This window comes from Trachurus trachurus (genome assembly GCF_905171665.1).
Source record: "Trachurus trachurus genome assembly, chromosome: 9".
NCBI classification, from domain to species: Eukaryota; Metazoa; Chordata; class Actinopteri; order Carangiformes; family Carangidae; genus Trachurus; species Trachurus trachurus.
The window spans coordinates 15,900,527-15,921,243 of NC_139895.1; positions in this window are offsets into that span (position 1 = coordinate 15,900,527).

Below are 20,717 nucleotides of genomic sequence, written 5' to 3' on the forward strand. Positions count from 1 at the left end.
GGCATCATGGCATTCAAACAGTAACGATAACTAACGCTCAGTTTTATCATAATTACACTGATTATTATTATGAATATAGTACCTCTTGAGCTGAGTCTGAAAGGGTGGATGAGGTTAAAGGTCCACATGCTGTAGTATGAAGGTAGATGACAGTGTGTTCTATATCTATAAAGCAAGTATGTTCTGTATTCACATTGTAAAAGTATCAAAGCCTAAGTCTACAGAGATATGCACTCACCCTGGGATGACACAGTAATCGCCTCCAGCACAACCCACCTTACCCATAATCCAACCCTTTAGGATTTGGTTTCTTTGAGTGTTTACCTGAAATTTAAACTACTGTTACAACAGTGTGTAATATTTGTCGAGGTTTATTGGCCTTATTCTTCTTTTATATATAGCAAGGGTCTTGCTTACAGAGTGTTGCCATTTTGCACCACCATGTTTGTATGGAATGGAAACTCCAGCCAACCAGAGAGCACGTTTCATGTTCATAAATAAACTATTTAATAAATAATATAATCAGAATGCTAGATCCTCTCGTTTTACACACTGGACCTTTAAGAGTTCTTTGTCAGTCCCTCCAATGATCTTTTTTTATCTCATGACATTTTATCTGTCATGAGTTTCACTATGATATCGGCTGTTTGTGTGGAATGAAAACTTGACTCTTCCAGCTGCCTCCTCATCACCACCTCCTTCATGTCCCCAATGATCTTTCTACAGCCGCCTCTACACTCCTCTGGTTGGCATCAATACTTACTGTGCTGGGCTGCCAGGCGGGTAGCAGCCAGGGATAGTGAAGCACTAAGCAGGGACAGTAGGCTCCACAACTCCTGCATTTAGCCTGGACTCTGAAAGAACAGTGCCATCACGATACCTTCAAATGATCTAGGCCGAAAAAGTTTCACCTATTTGGCCCAATTAAGTACCTACTGGCAAGTTTCACGCTACAGTCAGCCAATCAGAAAAGAAGCTCTGAGACTTTCTCCTGATTGGCTGATGGACACAAAAGGCCCTATTCCTACTAAAGATCCAGAGAAAAGAGTGGCAGAGAGATGTAAAAACTATATGAGATGGTGTTTGGTCCTTAAAACTGCAAATATAGCTTATGGATCAACAGTGTAAACTAGAGGCTGTTAAAGCTGTGTTTACCCCCCTGGTGTTTAAAAGAGAAGGAAGTATAGATAGAAGTACACCAAACACACTTCCACACACTCACTAAACTGATTTATTAAAAGGGAGCAGGGAGGTGTGGTGGTTTGTGTGTGTGTGAGAGGGGGATCGATGACTGTTCCCCCAGCCTCAGTCAGCGGAGAGTTAAAACGCTGTTAAACTCCAGCCGAGCGGACGCTCTCCCTAACCAACCAGCCTCACTCTCATTGATTTTTTATTTAGCTTCCAGCAGTGATATGTCTTCCAATGCACAGAGAACACACCAAGCCTCCACAGCTTGTCAGCACATGAATCAGGCCCCACTGAGCCTGGCTTGCCCAGTGTGTAGAGAGCAGTCTGTTAACAGAATTAAACTCTTACTTAGTCCAGAGAGGTGAGCACAACCAGGCTTTGACTGCAAATCCACCGCTCCCCAATGCCAGGAAAAGACTATGCCTCAAGATGAGTTTGCATTCATTTCTGTGTTTATGTTTGTATGCAGGCAGAAGATAATAATGCATCGAACAATAATGATACAGAACACACTGACGGATGTTAAACAATCAATCAGCATCTTACAGTATATTGTGTCATCTTAAGTCACAGTATAGGGACTGACTGAGTACTTGTAGTGGTTTGGTAATGACCGTGCCTGCAGCTCATTGAAGCCCAACCAAGAACCTGCTGGTGAACCTGAAAAGACAACACCATCCCCCACTACACCAGTGAGCATCCAGATAGTGGACATCAAGATTTCCTTTGCCATTTTATGCGTCTGTTAGCGAGGACAGGAAATGAGAAAAGCAAGAGAAGGGCACCAAATGCAACTAAAGCAATGCTGCAGGTCATAGTCATTGCCTCAGGGTTGGGTTATGCTAGAATAACTGCTTCATAAAATGATTGTCCTCTTTCATCAAAGTGCTGTTCTGGACTGCCACAGTCAAAAGTGAAGTGAAGTTGGTCGTCATAGACATGAAGAAACCCTGTTCAAGAAAACATGGAGATCAGACTGCATGCATAAGGCAGTGACCTTGAATATGTTTCTCACATGTAAAATGACACAAACAGATGTGTAGCTCTGGAAGCTGTTTGACCTGACCTGAGTATATTGGCAACCCCAAAGGGCCATCATGGCAATATTAGAAGATAATCAAACACAAGGACATTACTATGGAGCTGTTTTCATAATGCATTAATTATGTGAGCTGTATGTCATTCCAACCATCTTCAATGACTAATGATCACAAATTTATCATAAACATATAAATTATATGTCTCAATGAAATGTATTTACTGCACTTACAGGTAGTTTTTGTGACATTTCAAAAACAAAAAACAAAAAAAACACTGCAATATAAAGATTTACAACAACAATCAGACCTCATGGACAAAAACCTTCTAACCATGGAAACACCGGTGCTCTGGGCTGGTCTGCTTTCATCTCTTATATTCACTGTATTGTGGGACAAAAATGTCAGTGAACACCGGCCATTTAAATTTTGAGGACTCTGGCCTAAAGTTGTAAAAGCGCTCAGTGTCCACTCCAGAGACCAATTTACAGTCCAGTCCCTGCAGCAGTGCTCCTGGCTCAGCAAGGAGCTCCATCCATCATAACGAGCGGTGCTTGTGGGTGGGAAGACAGTGAGGGATCATGTCCCCTTTGCTGCAGTGGTGACTCCTAGTGGTTTGTCAGGATGATGGGAGGGGGAGTAGTAGCCTCTGGGTGCATCCTCTCAGTGAAGCTCTTTATAGGCAGGGGGGAAAAGAAGCAGCTGACAGACAAGAATAACTTCTGAGTGTTTGAGCTTCTTGACCTGGGAAAAAAACCTCTCCAAGGTTTTAGATCTGGATGAAATAAATGAAGTCTATTAACTACAACTTTTAAAACACCAATTTGTTGCATTTGAATAGTTTTCATGCAGCATGCTCACACTCATGCAGGAGTCTATTTTATGTGGATAAAAATACCTAGACCTAGGTCAAAACATCTCGGCTAGACTTGTGGAGATGTTTCTATATTTCAAAAAGACTCAAAACAGGTGAAAGAGCTAGTGTGCAAAGGTAAGAAAAGCCACTTAATGGCACTTTCGCCAGGGCTATTTGTGAATCACTGAAGCTTAAATATGTTTTTTGCCAGGAGGAGGTGGTGGTCACTTGACAAGAGCTTTGGCCATCAGGTGTTGTTTGTTAGCATGTTAACTTCCACAGAGAAAATTACATTGCACAAGAGTTGACATTGTGTTTGCTTCCACCTCTGGAGACAGATGTTGGTGGGTAAAGGGAAGACATTTGATGTTCATCTCACTTTTTTTTATAAACTGGTAACTTAACAGGTGTTAATGCTAATGTTTGCTAAGCCTATAACCACATCGCTAGCTATAATAGCTTCTTCACTTTAGCATAACATTGCATTAATTTATGTGTGCAAATGAATGAATGAATAATTTTAGAGGTCAACGTGAAATTGTGGTGAACATCAACATCCATCACACACAACAAAATCATTATGTGTTAATAAGCTACAGCTGCCTCTGTTAGATAGTTTGGCATTTGTGTAGCCATGTCTCTGTAAATAAAGGCCACTTTGTGACTGCTTGAATTCACCCTGGTGCTCTCAGACTTCTTGGCTTCCAGGTATTTCTGTGCATCAGTGGCAGAAAGCTTTTGGCTTTCTGATGTTGGAAAGGCAGCGCCCTCACCCACTTGTCATATAAAGTAATGTCACTTAATCTAACACTTTTTTTGCCAAATCCTGTTACAGTAGGTAGCACATATATGTGTCAAAGCATGTGTGCACAGCTGAATGTGACTGATGACAAACAAGGAGCTCAAGTAGATCACAAGCAGCAAGGGCAAAAAAAGAGAGAGGAACATCAACTTAACCTTGGACTTTTTGAATTTATGAAGCGCTTCCTTATTTTGTCTTGCCTTTTTTCTTGTGTATGCTCTCATGACATCAATTAAAATTTATTTTTCATTTCACTGTTTACTCCCTTTTCTTTGTTTATTTGTTCTATTTCAACACTATAACCTGGAAACCATGCATGAAATGTTAATTATTTGTTCATATAAGTAGCAGACATGCAGTGAGAGCTTGAGAACAGCGGCCAATGCGAGAGTTGTTATTACTGTCTATGATTAGTATTTGTTTGCCAATTAAAAACCAAGTTTTGTTTTCTTGGTCATACAGTTTTACAGGAGATAAAAGAGGAGGAAGGCAGATCAGATGCAACTAATTGTAGCTCTGCTTTTCTTGTGGCCTTGGATTTTTGCACAATACACCAAAGCTTCACAGCATTATATTCTACGTGCACAAAGCTAATCACATGCAATTAATTAGCAATGTCAATTTCTCAGGCTACTTTGTGCAATGCAAAGAAACAAAAACAGAGACGGTGCTAATGATGCCAGGTCTCACAGTGTAGTCCTGGCCAAGATGTAAAGTGATAGTTTCATGAATCAAGATGCAGCCACAGAGCAGGACATGTTACAGTGTGGGAGAATACAGACCAGATTTCCAGTATGAGCTACTGAGTGAATGTGGTGAAACTGTGAAACGTTTTTGAAATGATGTCCCATTGTGGTCACTGACAGTGGTTCAGTGTACAGGCTGAACAGAGCTTGGGTTTGGCAATGCTTGGCTAAAAGTCGGGTTAGGGGAACAGGGGAAAGAGGTAATCTGGTCATGAAAAACAGCTGCAGATGGTCTTGTCTGATGAGTTCAGAAGAACCACACTGGTTACCATCAGGGAGGAGGGAACACAGAGAGAGAAGGTCTGGTGACAGGGACGATTGCTGGGGTTTCTATCACAATTTGTGCAAAATAGTTGTTGTTTCCAGAGAATTTGGACAAAACACAATTGCAGACGGTCTGTGTTTCCGTTAAATGATGTTATTTGAATAAAGCTGTGTTTTTTTTCCTCTTGTGATATCAATTAAAACCCAGCAACAGATTTCCAGCATCTGCTTCTCTGTTGTACTCACTGGGGACCGGATACAGCGGGCGCCACAACATGAATGCAAAAAAAGTGTCCTTATTTCAGTTTTGTGAAATATTGCCAGTCCACCATAATGCATTCGACTTTTTTTTTTCCTTTCTAATTCACATGTTTCCATAACACTAAAAACACAGGCATGGAAAGTGTGTCTAATCACTGCGGAGCTACTGAAGCCCACAACACTTTCTCTGCTAATGATTCGCTCTCCTGGCGCTCGGACTGTTCTGCAGGGTGGAGGGTCATACGTCGGCAGAGTCCGAGCCAGAGTATGAGCTCCTGTCACCCCAGCAATCACTAATGGAAGTCCCAGCGACCCCTCCTCCGCCTCCCCCGCCCTTCAGAGCAAGGGCATTGTTAGCACACATGTCAAGTCCAGGATGGAACAAGAAGGACATTCTGGCAGAAGAAAAGAGGGTGGAAAAGGACCAGCGGGCCATTTGCATACGCCTGTGATCCTAATATATACAGGTTGCCAACCTCAGAGGTCGGAGTTCACCTCAGTTGCCGGGGAAACTGGGCTGTTCTCCCCATCACTAGCTCGTTAAAGAGCTGCGGGAATAGGAATAGGTCCACCAACTGTCCTCATTGTGCTGTGGCCATGTCTGTATGCGACCCCACCAAGTAATGAGGACCTGCGCCATGACGCCCATGTGCGCACACACACACGTGCACACACACACACACACACACACACACAGGCACACATGCACGACAACAACATATCACAGAGCGAAACACAACTAAATGCAGATACACAGATACATGCACCTATTCAAGCATAAAGGGAACACATACACACACATAAGCCAAAACAACAGCATCAATAAACATGCAAAAATGCAGGCACACACATACAACTTGCAGTCTAGTGACACATACACACACACACCATCATAGCCCAACAGTATCTGGCAACTTTTTCAACAACTCATCTTTAAACCTTTAACCCTCCCAAAAAACAAGCTTATAGAGCGAGTGTTGCATCCTCTCCGTGGCTTTCTCAGCATCAATTAGCATGTTTTTGTGCAGCTGAGCATTTCCTCTGGTGGGCTGAGGTAAATAAGGAGATGGAAATGAGGTCCAGCGCTCTAATCCAGCCAGGGTGCAGGTCTCACAGTAATCCCCCCAAGAGCTGCTTGGCCTGGGGCATGCAGAGGGGTAATCCAGCCCCCTGAGACCTCATCCACCAGCCTGCTTGCACACACACACAGTGCACACACGCACAGAGACACACACACACACACACACAGAGAGGGAGAAAGAGGAGAAAGAGTTGAGAGAAAAATGAGAGGGTGAGAGAGAATAGAAAATGGCACAAAACACCTACTGGCTTAAAATGCTAAACTTGGGTGACACACCCAGAGAGCTGTCTAGACATTAACAAGCATTAGATTAGCTGAATGGAAATTGCAAAATCTTAATATTGAATGTGAATTTTGATTTTGATTTGTTGTATGTGTTGATTTGTTGAGCTTTACATAATGTTCCAGTTTTTGTTTTTTCACACACTGAAGTTAAATATAATTTCCATAATATAAGGTTATGAGTATCTTTTGTAAAGGCAACAACTGTTAAAACATCAGCTGGAAATAAGTTCCACTACAGTTTTTTTTTCTTTCAATTGCAAACAAGCATTGGTCAATAATGAGGACACTTTTTTAAAACTGTTGAGCTCACCTCCAAAACTCACACCAGTGAAACACTTGTCTCACACTCAACTCATTCAACACTGGCAACAACGTACACTCTAAAAGCACACACTGTCACTCATGACACACTGACATGAGCAGGAACATCACATTATTAACCGTCCTTCTCATCAGTGTGACCAGCGGATGTTAGTGATCGAAAGAGATGCTGTTTTCAAATGTTTTTTGGCTCATCAAACTACTTCTACATAGTTTGAGCTATAAATTGCATATTGTCTGTCTTCAGATTTTTCAAGTGCTACTATACTTTTGTCACTCAGCTGCAGTCGCTCGTCAGTTTGAAACAATTCAACAGATTGCTCTGATGATGTCATTCAAGCGATTCTAGTGAATTTCACCTCACTCTGAGTCGCTCTTTTCTTCCCGTTAGTATTGGTCCAGCACGGCTGACATTGTACTTGCTGCTGCTGTTTACCAGTTGTGGAAGTCCCACAAGCGCCGTACAACGTCAAGCTGGCTTTGCTCTGCCGGACTGGTGGAGTTGTATTACGTTTCCATGATTTCAGTAGTTGTTAGTTAGTTGTTAGTTACGCATAGATTACGGCAGCCAATCAGCGCTGAGCGACAAGCGACTGACGGCCAGAGACTTGGGATTTCTCATCTCGAGCGACAGAGCGAAAAATCGCTCCGTCGCTCGGTCGCTGTCACTCGGGGCCCCAGCGATTTTCCGATTTTACATTGACTTAATATGTAAACTTGTCTTCAGCGATAAAAAATAAAAGGTCCAGTGTGAACGCACCTTTAGAAGGACCATGTTGGGTTGGACCAGGTTGAGAACTCTATAGTAGGCTCCAAAGACAGGAGCAGCTCCTGCCTGGAGGCGTACTGTAGCTCTGTCTTGGCTCATTACCAGTGGGAAAGAAAACTGGTTCTTTGGAGGCAACAGAGTTGGACCAGTACCAGTTGACTAGTACCTACTAGATCTATCTACTACAAGCTTTGACTGGTACTGGTCCCAGTGCTGGTGGTGGTGCTGGTCCTGCTACTGGTGAACTTCTGACTAGTACCTACACTACATCAGTCATACTCCTTTTCCACAGAGCTGGTTCCAGTGCTGGTTTGGACCCAGTTCCTGACTTAGCACCGGCTCCTGGTTCTTAAAACTGGTTCCTAGACCAGCATCAACTCCTTGCTGGTCTAGAGCTGAGAACCGGTCCCTCCAGGCGCTGGGGACGGAGTTACCTGACCAACAGGAACATCAAAACATGCCGCAGTATATGCGTAGTCGCCAGTTGCTGCGATTACGACAAAGACTCCATCTACAGCCTTTTTGTAGATTAAGTCATGAAATCTAGGCCTTCATGATACGTAAAAAAGTTGTACATACTGAAAGACACTAATTGAAGCTAATTAACTCCAGACTGGTCTCTGCCACTGTCCACTGTGTGTGTGTGTGTGTGTGTGTGTGAGAGAGAGAGAGAGAGAGAGAGAGAGAGAGAGAGAGAGAGAGAGAGAGAGAGAGAGAGAGAGAGAGAGAGAGAGAGAGAGAGAGAGAGAGAGAGAGGCTGCAGCCCAACTACCTTTTTCAGTTCATTTGGTGTACTGTAGGAACTGCTGTTACGCTGTTATTGTATGTGTGTGTAATCAAAAACTTTTTTTTTCTCAGTAGATGGTTTGCAGTGTATTTCATTGCACATGTTCATATTGCAATGACATTGATAACCTGGGCCATAAACAGGGCTTATGCTGTATGTCAATGAGTTCCTATACAATCTCTTGAATAATCAAGTGCATCAGGAGAGAGGACCATAGCCTCCTCTCTTCTTCTACTTGGCTTGTCAACATTGTGACTGGTAGAAGACTTTTTAGAATTCAAATACTTGAGGTCAAATTTACTGGAGTTTGAGTGTCCTATAAATAATCAACAATACACAATATACATCTGAAGCAGATACTAGATGCTAGTAGTATATTTAAGCAACAGCCTAAAAACAAATTTACCTCCAAATTTAGATTTTTCTAATGCTCTGAAAAGGTCTACTGGAAAGTTGAATGCAAAAGGTGGTGTAGTGATTAACACTGTCATCTCACAGCGAGAAGGTTCTGGGTTCAATCCCCGGGCATGGGGCCCCTATCTGTTGAGCTGCAGTAGTTGTCTCTGGGTTGGCCAGCTTCCTCCCTAATGTGCATGAAATGGCGAGTTCAAATTAGATAGACTGACTAGCAACCTGTCTAGGGTGTACCCCTATGTCAGCTGGGATTGGCCCCATCCCCCCTGTGACCCTGCATGGATATTAGATGAAAACATCAACATTTCTACCACGAAACACACTGACACACATGCACACACGTGCACACACACACACACACCTGTGAGCACAGTGGCAGCCTTGCACTAACTGATGTCCTTGTGCTGCTGCCTGTCGACCGTACATTCGTCTCCTCTGTTTCATATTCATTGACCCGTCCTCACCTTAGGCTGCTGACAGGTGGATCCGTCTATTGTCCACCGCGTTGGAGGCACGGTGGGGCAGGCCTGCGGGGCAAACCCATAGTGGGGGGTGAATGATGTGGCTGAGGGAGGACCGGCTTTACCTGTGTGCATTAGCTGAGCGGAGAGCAGGCACGTGCTTCCAGGCGGTGTAAACAAACCATGGAAAGAAATTTCCATACAGCTCTCAGAGGGCCATGTGGCGTGCTGTCTGTCTGTCTGCTAAAACACCTCGACAGCGTCCGGCAGTGTGTGACAGTCGGATACACATGCACAAATATTTATAATGCTTTTCCTCATGTGGGCACACTGATCTGCACACACGCTCACGCATGCGAGCACCTATTGACTTTTGCACAACTGCAGAATGCTGCTCGACATCAAAAGAATTATTCATTTTTGTGGGGAATTTAACCCGCTCCTCTCCACCTTTAGAGGCCAATTAGTACCTGTAGTGTAATGAGGCTTGACAGCATGTGAATGTTCCACATAATTAACACAAATGGCATTAAGCAACTGCATGACACCCGGCTGCATGTGGTGCAGCTTCTCTGTAAAAAAAAAAACTGATGGTAAGTCTGTCAGGTTGACAAAAGCCCGTGTTGTATTGCATTAGCGTAACCAATTCACAGACTGTGGAATCGAGACATGGAACGGATCACATTGACTTTTGTCTGACAGGCCGCGGGTGAGTGAGTGCATGTACAGATTTGTCTGGCTACTGAGCGATGTGTATGACTGTGTATGTTGTTGGCTTGTGTGTGTGTGTGTGTGTGTGTTTGAGGTCTGTGGAGAGGTGGTGTGACTGCTCTGACATGTGTCCGACAGCGTGGCTTGCTCCTGGGCCTCTCTTTCACTCTCGACTGACCTGGCTCCCCTGAGCTCCATGTATAATGCAGCAGGCCAGAGACACCGCCCTGCATGATAATGTGCATGCACAGCGCCTGCTGTGTATGTGTGTGTGTGTGTTGTGAGCGACAGCAGGAGAAAACCAGCTGGCATGGCTGCTCAGCATAACAGTATGCTTGTGTATATACAGTCAGCATGCGTTCATACAGTCTTACCATGTAGTTTTTTTTTTTTCAACATACAGTGATAATGAAATGAAACTGGTTCAGAAGTCAGAGCTTTATATGGATACATGAATACATGAGCACTGGTGTGAAGCAGAATTGATACAACTGTGAAAAGATGTCCTTCCTTGTAGCTTTGTCTCTCTGTGCTCCAGTGCATCTCTCTCTCTCTCTCTCTCTCTCTCTCTCTCTCTCTCTCTCTCTCTCTCTCTCTCTCTCTCTCTCTGTGTACCTAAAAAATTCCCACACTTACAGAAATACCAGTCTCCACTATGTCTGACTCTCAGGCCTGAATTGAAAATGCGAAGGCCCAGGTCCAGTTTGTGATTAACATACAGTATGTGATGGAAACACCTGTTGCTTGGACAGGATTCACACTGACAATAACAATTAAACCAAAAAAATACCGAAATACTGAGTGCAATATCCAAATCACAGAGGTCACGTTTTAATGACATTGATAAAAGTGGCATCATCATTTCTTTGTTTTTGGCTGGACTACAGTGGGGCAAATGCCTGACTGAGTTTTCCACCACTGGTCAGTGTAGTGCTGAGCCTCAGTTTACTAAGCTGCTTCGGTTTCCCAATTGGTCTGGGTTTAGAGTAGAGTGGAGGAGGGCTTCCAGTACATTGAGCCTCAACTCCATTACAGCAAATAAACAACTTTTATTACGTTTATCATTATTACTGAAAGAGGCAAAGGTGTAGGAACTGAACATGAGACACATTGAGTGGAGAGAACGGCAGAGAAGGAGGGATAAAAGGTCATCAATAGAAACAAATAACAGTTCAGATCACTTAAACTGGAAACTGAAATAAACAATCAGATCCTTCCCCAGGATTATCTAAAAAAAAAAAAATAATACTGTTAGTCATGTGGCAGAATCATATAAGCCCATACACACCTCTTCCTGAGGTGAAAACATTACTGCTACAGTATGCAGAGGTTTGGGTGCCTGATCACCATGTTGGCATATTATACCTCCACAAATAGATCTGATGAATAATGGTGCCTCCTCTAAGGAACAATTATCCCTGCAATAAAGACTGCAGACAAACAGAAAAAACACACACAAATAAGACCAGAACACCGGTTCCCTTCTCTTCACATCCAGCAGAAGCAACTGTGGTCATTATGGCTATATATAGTGGTGCTGCTTGTGGCCTTCATTAGGCCTCTCATTTTGTGGTAGTAAAGGGCAGCGTGGCTCTTCCACACTGCCCTTTTACTCCGTGGCACCATGGAGCTGTATGCAAAGGAGGAGCCTGACGCTCTAATAAAGGCCTTCATCTGGGCTACAGGAGAGATGAGCTGCCAGCTCTGATTCACACCGTGTTACGGCTTCATTATAGAATGTCCTTTACAGATAGATAGGGATAATTTCATTCTGGGTAAAGGGGTCAGAGGTGAGGGGTGCTGTACCCCAATTGAGTCCATGTTTCAAGTGTGGCTGACATGTTCCCAGAGGAAGATTTGACATCCCAAGTAAGTAGGCTGGCAAAGTGCCCCTGGCATCAGGGCACCCAGATGGATGTGGCTTGACCATGATCAAAGCTCAGACACTGTCCTCCATCACCCTGAAGGACACAACCACAGGTCCCCCACCACCACCACCACCACCCTGCACCCACTCTCTTGTCTGCCTCAAACCACAGCAGCAAAAAAACAGGCAGAGAATAACACACTTGAAGTTTTAAGCCAAAACAACATCAAAAATCTGATATAAAAGCAAAAAAAGGGAAAGCAGGCTAGACTGTGCTTTTCAGAGATATCAATAGTCTGGTATTGTCTCAGGCATGAGGGGGAGGAGGGGGAGCAGATCAGAGAACTGTGCCCAGTGAGGGCTCAGTCTGCTGGGGGCAATGCTTCTGGCAAACCCCCTTACCCCTGCTCTGACCTGGAGGATGCCCCAGCCGCTGCATGCTCCAGACACAGTGGGCAGAGAAGCTGTGTTGAATATCAACCAGCTCCTGGCTTCTCAGGAAGCTGTGCACAATAGCTGTCGAAAACAGCACAGTAGTGAATTGTTGTGAATCTTGGATTTTGAACATCATCAAAAAAAAAAGAGAAAAAAAAGGATGAGATGATTTTAATGCAAGACAGACAGTGGAATAGCTCCAGATCTGGCTGCAGAGGAAACAAGTTAATCCCATAACAAAAGCATTCAGCTGAGGGCTGGTGGCAGTTTCCCGTTCACTCTGCCCATGGTGTGAATTATAGGATACAAGCTGCTTCCTTGTATCGTCGTGCTGAGTAGATCCTCATAACATGTCATGTCAGTCATTCAGGGTGAGGTTGGGGGGATGGCACTGACAGCCCTGTACCCAGGTGTCTGAGCCTGACTAGTCCCATTATTAACACGGTCCTGGGCTCTTTTAACAAGACCCTGAGTACGAGCACTCAGCCCCCCTTTCTACTCCCCCCACCTTCTAACTGCTGCCCCCGGGGGCCCAGGGAGCAGCCAGGAGACCCCTGATCTGTGGGCTCTGCACTTCCTGAAATGCCACATGGCTTTGGAGACTTTTTGACGGCACCGACTTGTATAAGGAATCAATCACCTGCTCGCTGTCTGGCCTGCTGGGTCAACTCACCAGAGCCAGAGCTATTGACAAGCTGACTTACTGTATGGCAGCTGTAGAGAGGGGCCCTGGCTTTCAACACAGGATTGACCAGCTGTGTCACTGCTTCCGAGAGAAAGGCCGAGAACAGTCATGTTTTTGATCCATACCAGTTCAATTTTGTGATAATTTAATGAACCCAAATGCCAAGACCAATGCTTAGATTCATACACATAGATAAACATACACCATCCCAAACATGCAGACTTGAAATCAAATAATCTATTCATGTATCTAACTATACATTTAGGAATCCTTCCCTGTGTATCTCAATTATCTCCACAGATACTCATCTGATTGACTTCAGATTTCACAGATATGTTGCTGAGTATCAGGAAAGGTGTGATCCATGGAGCGGTGGATAACGTTTATATACACTAATTACGATGTGTATATTTGTGTAGTCTTATCAGTCATAAACAAGAGATTACGGGTTATGAGGCACGTTTGTGTTGCGGTGCGGCCTGATCTTGCAAGGTTATTGGTTTTCAGCCAAGAGACACTATGTGGAAGGCAGAGAGCCTCCATTCTCTCTCTCCTCAGCGGTTTTGCATGAATTTACCCTGAAAACGGCTCTGTCTTGTAACGTTCCATTATGATCTCATAGCGTGGTAAATGTGCAGGTCACAACTTGTCCACAAGAGCGTTTTGGAGTTTTTGGATTGTGTATTTGATGAGTTTGATGAGGGAAACCAATTAGCCTCCGTAGCATAGCTCTGAGCAGCTCACCGACAAATGAAGGTAACAAACCTACTGCTATGACTATTAGCGATTATGGCAATGGGCCAATTTGCCAAAATGTTGAACTATCCCTTTAAGAAAGTTGCAACTTATTTGGATGGAACTTTATAATGCATCACCCAGACACTTTTAGTTTAGTTTTTCCTTTGTCTTTCACTAGCACTTGACGGATTAATACTAAACATCATATTCCAGTCTCAGACCTTCTGGACATGATAAACAGCAGCATTGTTTGCTACAGTCTAATCCATAGTGTTCCCATGGAGAGAGCAAAGAACCGTGCAACCTAGCAACAGTGAAACCTTGGGTGTTGTGGACCACTTGGATTTTATTTCTTTACCTCTGTGATCAAAGTTCAGTTTTGACCTTGTTTGCCTGTAACCTTTCAGAGCTCAGCCAATGAGATGACAGCTGTTCATGACACAACTTCAAAGTGACCTGCGCCAGACTGCGCCAGAGAGAAATGTGAAAGGAAGAAAAATCTTTCTTGACTGTCAGATTCTTATGAATCTATGTCTTCAAAGGAGAATGATTCCCAGTGTCTCCTTTTGTTTTAACTAAAATGTAGGATTCACTAACTTTACACACTCGGCTGGTCTCCTTTGTTTTCCTGACGCTTTTCCTTTACCTGCACCACTGCTGACATAAACCTAGACCACACAGCTACACGCCTCCACCTTCCAGTCAGAAGAGCATTATACCATCAATCTTTCTTTAATAGAGATCCCAAAATATTTTCATTTAGGATTAGTGTGATTTGATTTGATCCATTTGTACACACAGAGTGTAAAACTATATACTACGAGTACTATGGTGCGTTTAACCAAAATCACTTTTGTTGTATTTTAGGCATACGTCCATAGCCAGGGATGGACAGTAGCAACGTACATTTACTTACTGCACTTAATATATTTTTTAACTCATTCATTTTATTTTATTTTAGAAACATGTTTCCAGCCTGATGCAAAAACATTTTGGTCTCTACAGCTAATGTCCTCCTCCTCCATGACAACTGTACTGACATGCCCTAATGTCTTGGCTCCTCTTTGGATTAACTGGCAGTTAAGGGCAGGATCAGGTACTCACAAGATGGCTACTGTGAAGCAGCTAGCTCACTCTGAGCTTCAAAGCCACTCTTCACAAACCTGTAGGTGACGTCATGTCACAGAGGCTACGTCTTTATTTACAGCCTGTGGTATTAACAACCGAGTCAAGTCGAACATACAGTATGAGTCTGTAGCTACTGGTTTATAGTACTCAAAGGTGTGAGCAGTGGGTGCATTTAGCTACAATGGGCCTGAGGGGAAAACATACAGTCAGTCACCAGCTGCACTGCTTACATCTAAACTTCACCACACAGATTTAAAGCGATGCTCCAGTATGTATGGCTGAAAGTTCATTTGGTGACATACAAAAGGCATGTTGACTATAATGTCAGTAAAGGACTGTTCATTCAGCCAGTTCTACGCTGTGCAAGTGGAAGTCTCTGAGGGTAGAGCTGTTCAGCTGGTAGGCTCAGTATGAAGCTGTTGGACCTGACCGTTGTGGACAGGAGTCACCAGATGTTCCACTTCCTTTGTGACTGATATGTGCAGCTCATTTTCAGTCAGATGGAGTCTCTCAGGGTGGTCCTCCTCACACATGATGGATCGGACCACATGTACAGCAGACTGAATCAATGGGACATCGGCAACCTGGGCTACATCAAATTTTAATCAATTTGCGCAGAACAGATCCCGGGCTTTAGAAGCTCAGATTGGTCAAATCAAAATGATTTTTTGATTCAATATTGAAAGAAATGTCAATTCGCGGATGGGTGAAATGACATTGGAGCCCTTTAGTCTCAAGCGATGGTCAGGAATTATATTTTCTACGTTGAAAAAAATTGCATTCTGATGAAAAAAGCTGAATATTTGTTATTTTTCTGCTGATTGCTTACCGGCGTTTCCAAAACTATCCGTCGATGCAAGTCCTCAGACCCTCTATTTGTTGAAATCTCTGTAGCACCTCTTCATTACCACATCAACTGACTTCACCCCTCTGTTTCTCCTCCCACGTTGCCCTGACCTGAACACCCCCGTGTGGCCCAGCTCAGGAGGAGAGCAACCCACTCCAGCAGACTTCAGTGAACTCCTCTGCCGCACCTCTTTCCCTCCAAACCTCTCTCCCCTCCACACCTCCTTCTCTCTCTTTTCCTCCTCCTCCTCCCTCTCCAACTCCCACTTCTGCCTTGCCAGCCGGCTGCATCGATTTCATGTTTGGGCTGCCCACATTGATTTTCATGCAGGTTCATGGATCATACTGCTGCTTCCTCCATCTCAGTAGTACAGTGGGAGGCAAGGAAAATCGTCTTTGACAGTTGCTGCACTGAGATGTAGCAGAAGGCCCCCACAGCCCCACTCTCACCCCGGCTCGCTCCTCCATCACCTCCTGCACTGCTGCCCTCCCCACCTAAAACTGTTTCCTCTCCCTCTTCAACACAAGCAGCATCTCCAGAGCCCACAGCTTCTCACCGCCATGTGGTGGACATTAGTTGTCCTGGAATGATGAGGGACTTCAGTTTATCCCTGGACTGATCAAATAGCCAAAACGGCCAAACTGAAATAACTGAATAAAAGTCAAATTATTACTAAAGCCCCATGAACTATATTTAAAAATATTTGTTAGATCATACTGCATAGCTGAAATCTATTTAACCTAATGTAGCAGTCTTTCTACTATATCAGCTTGAAGTATTTGCGGACTATTATTGTACAATGAGATTAATTACATTTTTTAATTTACTGGCCAGCCATGAACTTATCAAATGTGTAAATGCAGTCGCTCATCGTAATCGTAACACCCAGTTTGCACTGTTGCTCCAGTCTTTATGTTAATCACAGATCAGTCTGATGCTGACCATTGGAAGACCGTTTCAGTTCAAGTAAGGAGCTTTACTGTACTGTTGGAACAGTAAAGTACAGCATTGTGTAGACAATATCTCCAAAATGCTACAAAAGGTTTTGCATTCATCTTCTAAACAGGACACCTGATCAGACAATAACTTTCACTATCTTTCATCTTCTTCCAGTACTGGCAGCCTTCTCTGTTGTTTGCGACCTTTTAAAAATGTGATAATGGTGAATTTTTATGATGCAATCAGCAGTAATTTGACTTAATAAATACGATTATAGAGTAATTTAGGAACATATTAAACTGATTGGATATCAGTGACTGCGACAGAATGCATCTGCTGACCACTGTCCCTGCAGTTCCCTGGGGTGTCCTTCAGGGGGCGTACACCCTGGAAGATGGGGATTCTACCTAGCCCATGTTGTTGGCCGCGTAAGTGCAGAAATGTGCAGCGGTGACCTGTGAACGTAGGAGAAATGTCACCCACTTCATTTGTGCGGCAGTAAAAAGCCGGGCTGTCTGGGGAGCCATCGATCTGACAAGTTATTACAGAGGAGCAGAGGCAGGAGGAGGCCGTCAGGAACATGACACTGACAACAGCTGGGTCTCTCTCTCTTTCCCTCCTCTCTCACTGATTCACTGTCTACAATTCTCCATATAATTTTGCCATCTCCAAATTCCTTCTCTCAGCTCTCATTCTTTTCCTCTCCACCTCTGTTCTTTCTTCTCACTTTCTACTCCTTTCTCTCTACCTCTGTCTCGCTCTCTTTCTCTGCCTCGCTCTGGGTCGCAGTCTTAACCCTTAGAACTCAGGCGGCACGGATCCGTGCCGGTAGCGCACCCTTGATAAATTGCCGTGGGAAAACCACACAACTCATTATATTGACATCATGGGGGTGTGTGTTTATAGGTAACATCTTCAGGCTTTACAAAATGCATTTTTTTTGTCTTTTTATGTGATGTTGAGTCAAAGTTATGATTATTTTTATATCGCACATTTTTTTTAAACCGGAAGTAGCGACACTCGCCCGTACTCGCAAAGTAGATCGTTTTTATTTTATTTTTGTTCATAAAAACAATGGTTTGAGCCAAGTGAACTTTGAACTGTGACGTATTTGACGTTATTGTTATTGACGACGTAATTTTGACCCGCGAAAATACGAAACAATAGCAAGAGGACCCGCGGAAAATCATTAGAGGAAAAGAGAGCGGCAAATGGGGAAAACGAAAAAAACGACAGGATTGAACGGTATGAATGGATCTGAACCACGGATCAACATCGGACTATGAATATACATCAGGCGTGTGTGTACTAATTTGGGCTGGAAGAAGATGAGAATGAGCAGAAAGAGAGTCGCCATCTGCGGGCGAGGAGTCGACTCGTCCTCCGACCGGAGACGCTGACGTGACGACGGCGGAGGAGACGAGCAGCCACGGCAGCCACCCGCTAACGTAAGTTTGTTTTTGTTTTGAACCTCGTATGGTCTCTCGGAATTTGATCATAGAAAGCCATGAATGTAAATATGTTTTTCCTCGTGTCAATACAATTATATAGAGCCAGTGGCCAGTTTAGGGCCAGCTTATGGTCAGCTGTGGGCGCATTGAGCCCCCAAATGTGAAGGAGGGACAGGGCAACACAGAACCCGTGTGTGTGTGCGTGTGCTTGTGCTTGTGCTTGTAATGTTTATCTCTGCAGTAAATTGCAAACTAAAACACGATTTGGAGCCTAAATTAATCATATTTTTGAATGCATATTGTGATATTTATCTCTGTGGTGAAATGAAAATGATGGTGATATTTTTCGCACAGTAAATTGATAACAAAATATGGGTGTCTATAGTTGTTCATGTTCTTGATTGTACTATGCATGTTGTACAGTAATACTAATTCATAAAATTATGTTTATGTAACTGCAGGGCTGCAACTGGGACCAAGGCATGATGCATTTAGAGCTTGCAGCCACCAGGAACCAATGGAGACTGGCCCACAAGGACATCGTGGAACTGGTGAAAACAACTGGTGGAGTTGAAAAAGACAGGTATTCCTGTAAAAAGATAAAGCAGCCATGCTCCAGCTGCATGTGCTGCCGAGTTCAACAGCTCCAACAGGGCCATAATGGGACACAGGTCCACAGTGGGACACAGGTCCATAGTGGGAGACAGTAGTGTACACAAAGAGTGATGTGCAACACCACTCCCTGGAAGCGTCAGTCTTGTGACACTCGCCTCTCTCTATTGCTAGACAGGAACTGTTTTGCTGAGTGGCATGCATAGGCTGGCATGAAGTTGTGTCTTGATATTGTTTGTAATACAGTTCTCCATGTTTCCTGTTGTCAGAATAAGTATTTTCAAGCCCTTAAGAATGTTTGATCTCTGTGTTTATGTTTGTGAGAGCACTTTAAATGAAAAAAAGTCATTCGGATTTCAAATATTTCAGATTTTCTGTCTCAGGTTTGTGTATACAGTTGGTTTAAAATATAACATTTTAATTTAATAACATTTGAATGTGACACCCCCTTTGTCTGTCCTGAACAGGAGCTTTTAATTTTTTTTTCAGTGGCAAGCATGGGCAGATTTTTGAGAGACTTTGGTAGAATGGCATGCCTTGACATAAAATTCCGCCTGGAAATTGAATGAGTTATTTATGTTTTTTATGGTTTTTAGACAGTGTTATAATATATTTGTTCAAGTTTTTATTGTCAGTATAATTTTTTTTACAATTTCAAGCTTTCAAAAATGTTTGATCTCTGTTTCTGTGTATGTGATAGAATGTTAAATAAAAAAAAATCAAATCGATTTTAAAAATTTTGAGTACTTTTTCCTTAGGTGTGTTTATATAATTGGTGAAAATGAAAAAATAATTATATCATCAGATTGCATAGGTTGTACTGAAAAAAATGATATAAGACACTCTGTCCTGCACATTCTTATACCCCCTGTATATACATTTTAACATAGTAATGTAAAAAAGCACATAGAATGCTCTGAGTTCTAAGGGTTAACCTCTCTTCCGCTCCTTTCACCTCCCTCACTCTGCCTCCTTCCCCACCAGCTTTCTCTTTCCACCTCCTCTCTTGCTCTTTTTTATCATCACTCTCCTCCGCTTTCGCTGCATTTTCCTCGCTGTCTCGGTCTCCACCTCTCAAACTACATCTCTATCTGTCAACTCGTCTCTACTCTTCACACCTTTAGCCTCATTGCCTTCAGGTTTTACATTTTAGATTCACATTGTCTGACTACTTCAGAGGGTCACAGTGTGTCCTGTTCAAAGAGGACAGTTTTGAGTAAATGGGATCTTTTATAATGAGCACATCTCAGATATGAATCCAAAAATGGAGTGGAAATTCAAGCAACTTAATACAACAAGTTAATGTAATGAAAAATAAGTGCATTTAAAATTGCAGATCTTACTGAGTTCATCAAATGTCAAAAGCTATTTGTACGTTTTTACTATTGTTATATTGCTAACATTAACAGTAGGCCTATTGACTGTGAGTTCATCATGCTAACTCTTGTCTATAGCCTATGTCTTTCCTTCTATTGAAATTAGCATGCTAACATGCTAGGCCCCACTTATTTTGCAGAACTGAGGGCATGGCCACTTCAACTGACATGTGGTTACAAGGGTTGGTTGGCTACCTACATGGGTCTTTAGCTGCTAAATGTGAGGCAACATCTCAACTAATTCAAATCGAGTAAACTCCTGTGTCTTCTTTCTGCACCCCTAGCATTGTTCATTTTGAGCCTCACTAAGTTTTTTTGTGTTTGTTTGTTTTTATCTTTATCATATCTTCCTCTTTCTGTTGTTGACTCTGAGATCAAGTCGATAGAAGTGGACAAGCACCTGTTACATCTTTCACATCCCAAATCTGCTCATGTTTGAGCACTCACAAAGGATGTTCTGTTTTATCATAGTGAACGTGCCTGCAGGTGAAGTGAACTTAATTGACTTAACAACAGCATCTGTGATTGGCTGAAGACTGTAGTATATATTATATGGATGATGACGACCACAAAGACCAATCAACCAAATCCAGCAAATAATGATAATACTTTTATATCTGCTGGTTGCATAAATACGCAAATGTTAACTTTATGGT